Source organism: Lithobates pipiens, unplaced genomic scaffold, assembly GCF_037356315.1.
Source record: "Lithobates pipiens isolate NorthernLeopardFrog02 unplaced genomic scaffold, aLitPip1_a1.2 Scaffold_16, whole genome shotgun sequence".
In the NCBI taxonomy this organism is placed as follows: domain Eukaryota; kingdom Metazoa; phylum Chordata; class Amphibia; order Anura; family Ranidae; genus Lithobates; species Lithobates pipiens.
In genome coordinates this window covers 144,697,711-144,712,765 of record NW_027507748.1, presented here as the reverse complement: position 1 = coordinate 144,712,765, position 15,055 = coordinate 144,697,711, and the positions used below count along the sequence as shown (strand labels likewise).

The 15,055-nt window shown below is 42.1% G+C and overlaps 1 protein-coding gene across 2 annotated transcripts in view; it reads right to left on the bottom strand.

The window, feature by feature from the left end:
- RPA1 (replication protein A1) overlaps positions 1-15,055 on the bottom strand; it is a 140,554-nt gene that overhangs the window by 3,740 nt on the left and 121,759 nt on the right. The gene's annotated exons all lie outside the window — the stretch shown is intronic.

Genomic DNA, 15,055 nt, shown 5'->3' with positions numbered 1-15,055 from the left:
AAAAAAAAAAAAAAAAAAACACATTTACTGCAAAGCCTAATCCTGGGGGCTTGTGACCTGAAAGCCTGCTACGATTTAATCTACAGTTGGTGTGTAGGGTTCCCTCTCCTGAAGACATTCTAAAAAATACTTTTGCTTTGTCCTGCAGATTCGATGACTTCTTTGATGCACAGACCCAGTTATAGTTTCAATCTGTTCCAGGCCTACGGATATAAACCCAATCATTAAAATCCCATTTAAACTTCATGCTTTTTTTTTTTTTTTTTTATCTGCAGCCATTGAGGACCTTGTCCAGGCACTTGCTTTTCAGGATGACATTTTCCTATATGTGCTCTTGCATTGTGACCCTGTCATATGTACGCCAAATGAAGACAAACCCCAAAAATCAGGACACCAACAAAGCAGAACTAAAGTCTGCAATACTCACCTCCCTAACAGTAATGTAATATCCCAGGCCTTTTCAGAGTTTGGCATCTTTGGCCATCTTGATTGGCCTGTTTGGGGTGATGAAACCCCAGCACATGCACATAGGAGGCCATCTATTGTCAGCATCAAGGCATGTACAGCTCGCTGTATATATTCTGAAGTTTGCATGCAGAAGGAACAAGCCTTTCTATTGCAGTTTTAAAAAATAAAATTCAACTTTAAAAAGAAAGCCAGTTACCACTTTCCTCGGTTAGTGACTAGATATGTTTTAAAGTACATACCTACTCCCAGACGGACAAATATATTGGCATAAGTACACCACAGGATGGTACTGTGGGTGTAAACAAAAAAAAAAAAAAAAAAAAAAGAAGGAGTAACCGGTGCCACATTTTATCCAAGATTGAATGTGTTTAGGAGAAAGCATGGATTTTCTAGGCTGCAATATATTAGAAATGATTTTTATTCACAATAAACTTCCAAAAATCCTTAAAAACATGAAAATACAGACTCAAATTACTACAACCAACTATATCTACTAGGCAAGGGCTGTTGCACGAGATAACCACTGAAGGAATCCCTTGATAGAGTGGGCGCAATTAGCATGTTTGAAGATGCAATCTCAAAATTTTGAAAACGATAAACCGCTTCTTCAGAAACGCATCACTATTTTTTTTCACTGGGTAATGAGCAAAAACTTCAGTAAATATGCATATAAAAGAAACATCAGATAACATGTATATATATTAGTTGTAAAACACACAAATTAAAATGTTGTTCAAGATCCCAAAGCCGGAATAGGCATGCACTAAGGGCGAGGAACGATGTGGGGATACACCCAGTATCCAACAGGTGAAAAGTAGCCCAATGCCAGATAGATATATATATCACACACATACACACACACACACACACACACTTCAGCCCAGGAAGAATTTATCCCCTTCCTGACCAGAGCACTTTTTGCGATTCAGCACGGCTTCGCTTTAACTGACAATTACGCGGTCGTGCGACGTTGCACCTAAACAAAATTGACTTCCTTTTTTCCCCACAAATAGAGCTTTCTTTTGGTGGTATTTGATCAGCCCTGCGGTTTTTATTTTTTGCTATAAACAAAATGCATAGATTTTGGGAAAAAAATAAACACTTTTTGCTATAATATCATCCAAAAAAATGTTTTTCCCTCAGTTTAGGCCGATACATTATTCAATATATTTTTGGTAAAAAAAAATTGCAATAAGCGATTGATTGGTTTGCGCAAAAGTTATATAGTGTTTACAAAATAGGAGATGGTTTTAAAGCATTTTTTAAAAATTTCGGCCATCAGCGAATTTCATTGTGACTGCGTCATTATGGCGGACACATCGGACATTTTTGGGACCATTGTCAGTAATACAGCAATCAGTGTAACACAAATGCACCGATTCCTGTGTAAATGACACTGGCAGTGAAGGGGTTAACCACTAGTTGGCAGTGTGTCTCAGGGGCGTGTTTCTAACTGTGGGGGGGGGGCGTGGCTGTGTATGACATGTCACTGATCTCTGCTCCAATCACACGGAGCAAAGATCAGTGACACTGTCACTAGGCAGAACAGGGAGATGCTTGTTTACATTAGCATCTTCCTATTCTTCCTCCCTGTGATGCGATCACGGGCATCTCCACGGCGATCGAGTCCGCGGGACCCGACTCACAGAGCTTGCCACGGACTGCCTCTTAAAGGGCAACGTACAGGTACGCGATTCTGCCTGTACGAGCCCTTCCGCCAACATATATCGGCATGAGGCAGTCGGCAAGCGGTTAGTAAGTGAAGTATAGTCCCATAAAAATGACTATAGAAGTCTCCTAAAATATCATTACAAAGGGAAAACCGAATACACACACTAGGTATGCCTTGGTGTATCATGCACAATGATGATGACTAAAGAGATGTAGGTCTAACTAGTTAAATGTTATTGTTTGTAGACTAAACTGATTAATACTTTGCCAATTCCCCAGAGGGGATATCTTGAATGGTGTTAAGATGCAGGTCTCTTATTAGTCTTATATGGGACTATACTTCATATCTTAATACACTTTTCTCTACCTCCCCAGACAGCGCCCCAATAACGCGAGTTTGTTACAAGTCACTTTAATACCTTCCCCATATGTTTGCTGGATTGCTTACACTGAGGCATTTATTCCTTAGTCGGTTAAGTATACATATACTTCCCATTTGCGTATTGTAGACATGTCACTGGAGAAGTGATCGAGGGGGTGTACATCTCACCTAGGTTGCTACACAGTGTGAGATGGTAAATCCAGGATGGATCAGTTTCTCAGCAGCGATATGCTGCTGAGTTGTTATTTAATTTTGCCGGGCCTGGGTTTATATGGAATGGCAGGTAGGTTTGGTAGAGGGACCTGTCATTCCACATCCCCCGATCCAGTTCTGGGTTTGGGATCAGGTGAGCTTGGATCCTAATTAGCCTGGGAAGCTAAAGGCTCTGTAGGGTCTGCAGGTGATTGCTTCTCAGCCAGGGAATGAACAATCTGTGTGTTGAAGGAAGCTGCAAGCACAGCCACTGCTGGAGCTAAAACTCACCCTGCGATATCCAGGCGAAAGACGCTGTGTTTGTAAGTGTCAGATAGGTGAGCAGAACCTGTTAGTAAGCGCCCAGCCGGGCTAGGACTTTTATTTTTGTTGTACTTAGAAAGCACGGTGTTGCTGTATATTTTGTTTGCTGGACTGTTTGTACCACGAATAAACGCCAAGATCTGCTTTATCAAATTCCAAGTCTGCTGTGAACTGTGTCCAAACACACCCTACCCCGGGAAGATCCCTTACAGTATATACACCCTAAAACTTTGGGTGTGGTGATGGTGTGTCTGTTCTTTAGTGCACTTGTGATAGATTATAGATATATATAAAAAAAAAACTCTCTCTACATCACACTAATAACACACACACACACACTACTTTTCACCTGCTGGATACTGGGTGTATCCCAACATCATTCCTCACTCTTAGTGCATACCTACTTAGGCTTTGGGATCTTGAACAGTTTAAAGTTATGTGCATTTTACAACTAATATACATACATGTTATCTGATGTATTTTTGTAAGCATATTTACTGATGTTTTTTTTCTTATTACTCAGTGAACAATAGTGATAAGTTCCTGAAGAAGCGTTTTATCACGAAACATGTTGAGTTTGCATCTTCAAAACACGCCAATTGCTCCCACTGCATCAAGGTATAACTTCAGTGGTTATCCCAACCACCGGCCCAGGCCTAGTGGATCGAGTAGGCTGTATTACATTGGTTAAGGAATTTTGTAAAATTATGAATAAAAATAATTTATTATATCGGTGCCTATAAAGTCCATTATTTCTCCTAAACATACTCCCAGACTGAAATCGCCAGGTTCCTAAACCATAAAGATTATCCACACTTGGGTTTCACTTTCAAACATTTTAAATGTAGGAGGTCACTATGCATGCTTTACCAGTGTCCTAAATTGGCAGAATTTTTGTGCTCTTTTTTTGGAGTCCATTGAAGAACACAGGAAATCACCAATCTTTGGGGCTACTTGTAATGTTCGTAAGCATATATTAACACAGAACATACATTTGTGTATATAAAGGCGCTATTGGAAAGGTGGTCTCAGTTCTGCAAGATAAAAGTAACAGCAGGAACTGTATAATAAAAGGGCACCTTTATAAAAAGGCAGAGAGACTGACTGCTAGGATATCTATTGCATGCCATCAATGCTCTACACTTAATTAAAAACAAAGAAAGCAAAAACAAAATCAATGATCAAATGAAGTCCAGTATTGCCACGGGCAATCAGATGTATAATCTGGGCTACAAATTAACACTACCATTAGCTAGAAGGGAATTTCTAGTTTACTTTAAAATTGGTCATGTAATTTCCTCTGAGGGATCTTTTCCCCATCATATCTACATCAAAAGCAAACATGATGCCCTCATTACACGATCTATACTGCCAAGTGGACAAAGTAAACCTGTCACTGATATTATCAAAGTGTAACAGTGAAAACTGTAAATTAAAATAGTTTCAAGATTTAGTCAAATGTAAATACACAGTTTAACTTTTCCTGTAAATGTTGCACCACTGCTCCCAATGATGGTGCACCACAATACTAGATTTCACCAGCTGGTAAAATATTTCTGGCCATAGTAACCAGATTGTAGATCAATAAAAAAAAAAAAAGAAAAAAAAAAAAAAAAAGCCAACTGATCCAAATTCAATTGTATTTTCCACCTGGACTTTTTCAATGAAAACTATCACTTAGTGAAACCAATTTCTGAAAAATACAATCTCTTCAGCAAAACACACTATCAAGCAATCACACTGGTATGTGTATAGCCTGGAATAAAGCTGCAGAAAGTGGAAATTCTACGTGTTATTTCAAAGGAGGCTCAGGTTAAACTTTACCATCACATTCAGTTCAAACAGCAACAGATGGGGGATTTACATTTCATGTGACTATTCCTTTAAGCTTACTGATATTCAAAAAAACACAATGCTCAGCCCTTCATATCTAATAACATAAGAACCGAGTATAAAGCTTGTTGCAAAAAAGCAATCATTTAATTTTATGATCACTAGATGATCTAGTCCAGGGGTTTCCCAACTGTGCCATTTGTTTGCTTTTATGTGGCCCTTGGGGCAATATTCCTTCCACTGGCCCAGTTATGGGGAAATAATTCTCCCACTGACACCAGACATGGGGCACAATTCCTCCCACTGACACCAGACATGGGGCGCTATTTCTTCCACTGAAACCAATGAAAATTTTTTTTTCTACTCCCACTGATCACAAAGCATTTTCTACTCCCACTGGCCATTGTCTGCCCGCCCCCCGCCCCACCAAAGTTTGAAGGGCAGTAAAATGCCCCTTTGTTTTGAAAGTTTGGAGACCCCTGTTCTAGTCATTCCTTGGCTAGTCAGATCTCTAGTACTGCTCAACGTTAACATCTCAAAAAGGTGCACAGTGAGCAATGGTGTGGCCAAGCCATGGTGCAGAGGGGAGGCATCTCTGATCTACAAGTCACTGGCAACCAATTTCACCAAGCCTTTATACATGTTGGAGTGGAAAAACTGGAGCTGGAGGACTGGCACAGGGCCCGTTTCCTCTTTCTGTGGTATGCCCAACATCACCTTGATTGGATTGAAGCAAGCCTCACGGTTATGAGATAGTACTTAGTCCTGTTTAGACTGGCTAAACTTTACCCGTCTTCCTCCCCCTTTGATTCAGAGGTTGTGGTATGTTGGGTACAATGTTACATATCTGGTGGTACTGTCCAAATAATTAGAGGGCTCTGGAATACAATCTTCCAATTGATTTGCAAGATCGCTGGTTTCAGTGTCTCCCTCCATAGCTTTACTCAACCTCTTAATAGACAGAGTGCCTAATGTACGCAGAAGTTAAATATCCTTTTATCCCAGTGGCCATCAACCCTGTCCTCATGGCCCACTAACAAGCCAGGTTGGCAAGATAACTGAAATACATCACAGGTGATATCATTTTCTGCTCAGTGACTGCAGTATTCTAGTCTGCATCTCCCCAAGGTAATACATAAAACCTGGCCTGTTAGTTGGCCCTGAGGACAGGGTTGATGACCACTGCTTTATCCTACTGGGGGCCAAAATGACCATAACCCAAGCTTGGAAACAACTCACAGCATCTCGAACAGTAGCAAAGAGGAAAATTTTGTGGATGAAGTTACAAGAACAGATGGTAAGCTGCTTATTGGACTCTGTGCAGATATTTGAGGCTGTGTGGGAGCCTTGGGCTATCCATATGAAGATCTGCCAAATACTATTAAGCTTACAACAGCCATAGGGATGGAGGGCAACGCCTGTTGGGTGGAGTTAACTCTGTTCCTCTTGTGGCTTTCTTCTCCATCTTCTTATGCTCGCCTCTTGTTTTCCCTTTCCTTTGGTTTAGTGACCTTACTTCTCATAACACTGAGGGATTTTCTCATGTGGGCTTTGAAGGCTCTGGGAAGTTTTATATTCCCTAGCCTACTGCAGATAGGTATGTATGTGGAGAGACTACCTGATATCTTCCTAGCTCCTTTGAAATCCCAGTGTATTTATTAAGAATGGTTGGGGTCAATTCGCAAACTCCAAATGAACAGACACGCATTTGAGGTTCATTGTTCACCTGCATTTGTTTTACTCTTTCATGTATAGTTTGGACACATTTAACCTTACTCATCCTCTGTGCCTATTGCTCTGTACACAAACAAACCTCAGCCTTCATGTTCTAGTCATCCTGCAGTAGGCCAAGTTTGGGCATGCATATTCTAACTTAGAATGCCTTGGTTATACGTTCATGTAAAAGCCTTTAACATCCAGATTTCTCATATCTGAAGTTTTTCCCTTGATATACTTTATTTTGCTTACGTTTATACTTTTGATTGTTTTCAATAAAAACTATTGAAAGCAAAAAGGTGCACAGTAACTATTTCTAAGCACTGCAAGATGCATTATACTCTTTACTACCGTAAAACTAAAGTAGAGACCAATTTAAATAATTGCATTGTATCCTTTAAATATTAAAGATTTTTCGGTGCCTCTGTTAAATTAAGATGTTTGACTGAATGTAGTACATGAATTGATATTGTAAAGGGAATTCTGATGAATAAAATGCATTATACCAATCATTCCCAAGCACTAGTTAGTCGTGTACCTCTATTAGGGACTCCACAGTGACCATCAGCTTACTAGTAGAAGTTAAGTGTTACAAAGTAGGCTTCCCCTACATGTACCATTATAAGATCAGAAGGTTACAAGGCTGATAGCAACCATAAACAAATACCACCAAATCTAAGCCCCTTAAGTGTTCTCAGACGACCAGTCAGGAGTAGTTAAAAATGGGTGCCCGTGTTGGCATTTTTAACTCTGGGTGCAGAGTTTAAAAGGTGGTACCTCTTGTCACACTTGCCCATCGAGTTATTGGGGCTATGCAACCTTGTGCAAAACACGATTGCAACACAGTAGTGTGCCATTTTAGGGTTAAAGGGGTTGTAAACCTTCATTTTTTTCACCTTAATGCATCCTATGCGTTAAGGTGAAAAAAACACCTGTCAGTGACCAGAGGCCAGTCACTTTACTAGGTATATGCAAGGGGTAACAATCACTTTAAATCAGGTGGCTTTATAACACCTCCCCACTGCCTGTCAAAAGCCCTCAGAGGTGATCGAACACAATTATATTATGATTGAAATTAGAGGTTACAAACATACCATGCTTCTATACTGCTACTACTTTCCTGCTACCGGTTAGGATGGCTCATAACGCATCTAAAATCCTCCCTCCCCATAAACTCTCTCCACTTTCATCTCCATAGCTTTCCTCCAGAGAATTGATGCCTACTGCCATCTCCAAAATGGTCACAGAGGAAAAAAGCACACAGATGTAGATTGCAATACCCATGAATGCTTTGAAGCAATAACGTCAGTGGATTATGTCTCACATACTGAAACAGTTTTATGCCAAAGAGGAGGAATCAAAAAAAAAAAAACCCAACACACAGGGACTTCTATACATGGGCATTTGCTTGCATATGAATCGCGTTTTTACAAATCAAAGTAAATTAAAAAATGTGTCAAACCAAATTATAACCAATGGAAAAGCAAGGCCAGGCAACACAAATGCTTCCTAGTTGGACACGTATGTACATGAATTCTATGGTGGATTGGCTTTTTCAGTATGGAAAACGAACTTGCTTTTTAATTTTTGGCTACGCTCTTATTGCTTAAATTGGTATTAAGTAAAAAAAAATAAAAAAAAAATAATGTAATATACTGCAACTTACCGATTGTTGGATGCAATGACTGCATTTCATTTTTTAAGCTTTTCCAGTTTATTTCACCTGGTGAGCCAGCAACACTGTCCTGTTTAAAGTGGTTGTAAACCCTTACAAACCACTTTGACCTACAGGCAAGCCTAGATTAAGGCTTAACTGTAGGTCCAAGAAATATCTCCTAAACCGTATAGGTTTAGGACAGGGGTGTCCAAACTTTTTTCAAAGAGGGCCGGATTTGATGAAGTGAACATGCGCGAGGGCCGACCATTTTGCCTGACATTCTTTGAATCGTTAAAATTCGGTCTAAGTGTGTTCGTTCGAGCTCTAATACACTGCCCAACAAAAATTCTCTTGCCTTTGTGTGGGAAGAAATGAGCTCGGGCGTATTTGTACATACTGTATTAATTGGCGTATAACACACACCTTCACTTTAAGAGGGAAGTTTCAGGAAAAAAAAATGTTTAAATAAAAGAACTGTGAAGCAAAATAATGGTCAGTGCAAACCAATGCAGCCTAATCAGTGCACATCTGCAGACCCACCTTTGCCAGGAACACACCCACCACAGCCAGGAATGCCCCCCCACCATTGCCAGGAATGCCCCCCCCACCATTGCCAGGAATGCCCCCCCCACCATTGCCAGGAATGCCCCCCCCACCATTGCCTGGGACACAGCACCATTGCCTGGGACACAGCACCATTGCCTGGGACACAGCACCATTGCCTGGGACACAGCACCATTGCCTGGGACACAGCACCATTGCCAGGAATGCCTCCCCAAATGCCGCACCATTGCCAGGAATGCCTCCCCAAATGCCGCACCATTGCCAGGAATGCAGCACCATTGCCAGGGATGACTCACCATTGCCAGGAACGCAGCACCATTGCCAGGAACGCAGCACCATTGCCAGGAACGCCTCCCCGAATGCCTCACCATTGCCAGGGACGCAGCACCATTGCCAGGGACGCAGCACCATTGCCAGGAATGCCTCCCCAAATGCCTCCCCATTGCCAGGAACGCAGCACCATTGCCAGGAACGCAGCACCATTGCCAGGAACGCAGCACCATTGCCAGGAACGCAGCACCATTGCCAGGAACGCAGCACCATTGCCAGGAACGCAGCACCATTGCCAGGAACGCAGCACCATTGCCAGGAACACAGCACCATTGCCAGGAACACAGCACCATTGCCAGGAACACAGCACCATTGCCAGGAATGCACTGACGAGCGCCAAAGGAGAATCTCCTGTTTACACGGCGGCTTCTTTAATAGAAAGTCCCGCCTCCTTTGATGGACAGAAAAGTTGTCCAATGGCAGTGCAGGAGAAGGACTTCCTATTACAGAGGCCGCCCGTAAACAGGAAATTTTCCTGTGTACGGCGCTCGGTCCTGTCCTCCCTGTACCTTCCGAAGCATATATATCAGGGGTAATGAATTAAAATTAAAGGAGGTCCGGTCACCAAAATTTTCTTTGGGCCGAGCTCCGAATCTCAAGTCTGTGCTACGACTCAGAAATATTGTAGTAACTGTATATCTATCAAAAACATGAGAAATGTACAATTTCCTTAGCATTTCAACAATATTTATTGTCAAGTTAAATCTGGTGTCCCCATCACAGTGCCCCTTTACATCAGGTGTCCCCATCACAGTGCCCCTTTACATCAGGTGTCCCCATCACAGTGCCCCTTTACATCAGGTGTCCCCATCACAGTGCCCCTTTACATCAGGTGTCCCCATCACAGTGCCCCTTTACATCAGGTGTCCCCATCACAGTGCCCCTTTACATCTGGTGTCCCCATCACAGTGCCCCTTTACATCTGGTGTCCCCATCACAGTGCCCCTTTACATCAGGTGTCCCCATCACAGTGCCCCTTTACATCAGGTGTCCCCATCACAGTGCCCCTTTACATCAGGTGTCCCCATCACAGTGCCCCTTTACATCAGGTGTCCCCATCACAGTGCCCCTTTACATCAGGTGTCCCCTTTACATCAGGTGTCCCCATCACAGTGCCCCTTTACATCAGGTGTCCCCATCACAGTGCCCCTTTACATCAGGTGTCCCCATCACAGTGCCCCTTTACATCAGGTGTCCCCTTTACATCAGGTGTCCCCATCACAGTGCCCCTTTACATCAGGTGTCCCCATCACAGTGCCCCTTTACATCAGGTGTCCCCATCACAGTGCCCCTTTACATCAGGTGTCCCATCACAGTGCCCCTTTACATCAGGTGTCCCATCACAGTGCCCCTTTACATCAGGTGTCCCCATCACAGTGCCCCTTTACATCAGGTGTCCCCATCACAGTGCCCCTTTACATCAGGTGTCCCCATCACAGTGCCCCTTTACATCAGGTGTCCCCATCACAGTGCCCCTTTACATCAGGTGTCCCCATCACAGTGTCCCTTAACATAAAATGTGCACACCAGGATTTCCCTTAACATAAAATAAGTGTCATGCACATTTTATATTAAGGGGCACTGTGATGGACACAACAAAACATGCCCCTTAACTTAAAATTTGCCCATCAAAGTGCCCCTTTTAATATAAAATGTACCTATCAGTGTTGCTCTTAAAATAAAATCTGCCCATCAGCGTGCCCCTTAACATGAAATAAGGGTCACACTGATGGGCACCTATTATGTTAGGAGGCATTCTGATGGACAATTTTTATTTTAAGGGGCATGCTGATGAGTATATTTTTAATGTGCACATCGATGGGCATATTTTGTAGGGCACATTTTGTTGTACCCATCAGCGTGCCCCTTAACAAAATATGCCCATCGATGTGCACATTAAAAATATACCCATCAGCGTGCCCCGTAAAATAAAATTTGTCCATCGGATTACCTGTTATAAAAAGGTGCCCATCAGCGTGACCCTTATTTTATGTTAAGGGGCACGTTGATGGGAAAATTTTATGTTAAAGGGTACTCTGATGGGCACATTTTATTATAAGGGACACGCTGATGGGTATATTTTTAATGTGCACATCGATGGGCATATTTTGTTAAGGGGCACGCTGATGGGTACAACAAAATGTGCCCTACAAAATATGCCCATCGATGTGCACATTAAAAATATATCCATCAGCGTGCCACTTAAAATAAAATGTGCCCATCAGAGTGCCCTTTAACATAAAATTTTCCCATCAGCGTGCCCTTTACAAAAAAAAGCCCCTTAAAATATGCCCAACAGTGTGCACAACACTGATCACTAATAGATAACTAATGTGCCCACATACCTTAACTGCAGGAGTGTGGGCACAACTGAAGCTGCCTCGCGATGAGATCCAGGACCCGGGAACCGCGGGCAGCAGGGGGGCGGGGCGCGCACGTGACGTCACACCCCTACGGCCCGTGTCTCTTCAGCTCCGAGAGACGCGGCCAGGAGCAGGGGGCGGGCGCATGCACGCAGCGTCACTGGTTGCTGGGGAAACCCGCGGTCCCAGCAAACCAGTGATTGCTGTCGCTTGCTACACTGGCGGCATGGCTGGGCAGAAGCGCTGCTCGGTCCGGACTCGGACCGCGGGCCGCCATTTAGTGACGGCTGATATATATCTTTTGTGGCCCCGGCGCTGGGAGATCGTCAGGGGCCACAAAAGATATGCATGTCCAAATAACCAGGCGGGCCGTTCAAAACCGTGCCGCGGGCCGCAATTGGCCCGCGGGCCGGACTTTGGACATGCCTGGTTTAGGAGATATTTACAAAAAGACAGGCTCAGGCACACTGAGCTGGCCGCAGATCTCGGCGATATGCCGTTCGTGTCGACTCCCGTGCGCATGCATTGGAGTGACGTCATCGCGGGTCCAGCGAATCACAGTGCCGGAGCAGCAAGACCCAGAAGTCACTCCGGGATACATGGCAGCGGCGAAGATAAAGACGGAGGACCGCTTCGGGGGCTTCGTTCTCAGGTAAGTTATTCATAATGAGCTAGTATGCTATGCATACTAGCTCATTATGCCTTTGCCTTGCAGGTTGCATTTTTTTTTTAAATAGCCTTTACTTCCTCTTTAAGGCTATCTGTATTCTGGATGATGTAGTTAAAGTGATACTAAGCGCACACTGTTTAATTGACATTATTCCTTATATTTCTGTATGTGGATGATGGCACTGTATTTTTATTAAATCATGTAAGTAACCTTTTCCTAAAAGATACACAGCTGTCACGCGACCCAGCTCTTTCCCAGCATGTCTGCAGGGAAACAAGCAGGGGAGCTTCTAAACCTCTGCTGTTGGTCATATATTCAAAAGAAAAACAGCCTTTTGAAATACAGAGTAAAAATAAATATGATCAAAAACTGTTTTAAATTAGCATCAAAACATATATTTAACATTAAATCTTATTTTTGGGCAACATGGTATGGGCAGATTTCTGCCAGTCACGGGCTGTGTCATGCCCCTCCAGCCTGTGTTAGAATAAGAGGAAGGTGATTCCTCCACTAATTTACATGCAATATCCCACCCCCATTGTGTTAAGCTGGTTAGTGGGCACGATGGAGGAGGGAGGGAGTTGGCTGACATTTACCACTGTGTATACACCATCTGTGACTCTATAGTCATATGGGCTGCTCAGATAAGGAAAGCTCAGCATAGAAACTCACTGAAAACTGAGCATGTGCAGGGTTGCCAGCACCGCTGCAAAATCCCCAGCTGAATTGGGGACATGAACTGAAGGTGGAGATCAGTAGGAACAACCAGGTTTTTTTTTTGTAGAATACAGAAAAATTATTTCAGTGACCGAGTATGAAAAGCATGTAGTATAGTATTTATTGCCAGTGTTAGACTAGCAGATTTAGATAGAGTTTACTAACAAATTGAAGCTGAACTTCAGCTTACACATTTTAGGCAGTTACAGCACTTTTTTTACCCTTTGGGATGATAGCCTTTAATCATTTATGTAAATCCAACCATTGCAAGCACCACTGTCAGTGGTAAATGGTTTGCTTCAATCCTCTGCTACTTTGGACAACTTGGTTTGTTTAAGCAAGTAAAATAAACGAATGCAGCCACTACATCAAGCAATTAGTAAGCTGCAATATAAGACATTGTTTTTGGGCTTAATATCCCTTTTTAACCACGGATACCCAAGAAGCTTCTGTGTACAAATAAATAAGAATCATTTTTATATTGAGCCTCAGCTTTGCAATTCAAATTCAACAGAAGCTCAGACAAGCACCGATTCATTTCAAGATCTGGAGCACTGAGCCAAAATACTAGTCATTGCTATGTAGACAAGCCAACTGTGGTAGTTCATATAATCCCACCTAAACAGATTTCTTTCTAAAAGTATTGGAGTAGGTGGTACTTATGAACATGAACGTAATTAAAATAAATCTTGGACGCCAGCATAAAAACAACTGGGTAATTCTAACACATATTTGTAACTTGCAGCAAGTTGGAACATTAGGCTCAACCCACACATGTACCAGGAACATAAAGCTGGAATGCTTTGCTGTTAGGTGGCCTCTCTCGAATTCATTTGTATGGGAGGTTTAACCATTTTGTGATACAAGGACATTACATGTTCAAAGTCATGCTCAACATTACTCATTCTAATGAGCAGGCCTCAAATAAGAATGGATGTTGCCATATCAAATAAATCCATTATGAATTACGGATGTATTAAGCAGCCATTGTTAAATATTTAAGTAGGGTTTTTTGTGTTATTCTGTCAAGTGGCAGAAAGGGTTATGAGATGTATGTGTTCCTATATGTTCCACTTGACAGGGGAAAAAATAAAAAATAAATAGTATGTGTGATTACATAGCAGGTATGGAAAAATTCATGTGTTGTACTCGCATACTCAAATTGTTTTATGGCAAACAAGATCGATTTTAAAGTGGACCTTCAGTCATTATTTTCAACTTTCCATCTATTAAATCTTCTTCCATTGTTTTAACTTTGGATAGCAAAACTGTTTTTTTTCCCTGCTAGTAAATACCTCATACAGCCCACTTCCTGTTTGTCTTTTGAAGCCTAGGCTTATGACATCGTGCACGGGAGGGGGTTAGAGCAGCAATTTGTCATGTTTAGTGAGCCCATAGACCGAAACAGCCCCCCCCCCCCCAGTTAGAACACACTGAGGGAACACTGTTAACTCCTTGATTGCCCCCTGGTGTTTAAACCCTCTTCCCTGCCAGTGACATTTATACAGTAACCAGTGGCTATTTTATCTAATCGCTGTATAAAATGCAGATTGCCACCATTACTAGAAAAAAAAAAAAAAAGCATAAATCTATCCCCCATTTTGTAGGCACTACATTTTGCGCAAACCAATGAATATACACTTGTTGCGATTTTTCTTTTAACCAAAAATATGAAGAATACATATAGGCCTAAACTGTGGAAAAATTAATTTTTTTTTATATATTTTTTGGGGATATTTGTTATAGCAAAAAGTAAAAAAAATTAGAAGTTTTTCAAAATCTCTACTCTTTTTTGTTTATAGAGCAAAAAATAAAAAACGCAGAGGTGATCACATACCACCAAAAGAAAGCTCTATTTGTGGGAAAAAAAGGAAGTCAATTTTGTTTAGGTACAACTTTGCACGACCCCACAATTGTCAGCTAAAGCATCGCAGTGTCGTATCGCAAAAAATGCTCTGGTCAGGAAAGGGGGGTAAAACATTCCGGGGCTAGAGTGGTTAATTGCTGCAGTTAGAAAGTTAACGGGTCCTGGGGGCCATGCCTCCTCTCTCAGTACTTGTAACTTCAAATTTAGTTTAACATATATACATGAACGTTTGTAACGTATAGGCACAAAATGCATGTGTCAAAATTAGAAAGCATCTTGGAGTTTAGAATTATGTTTTCTT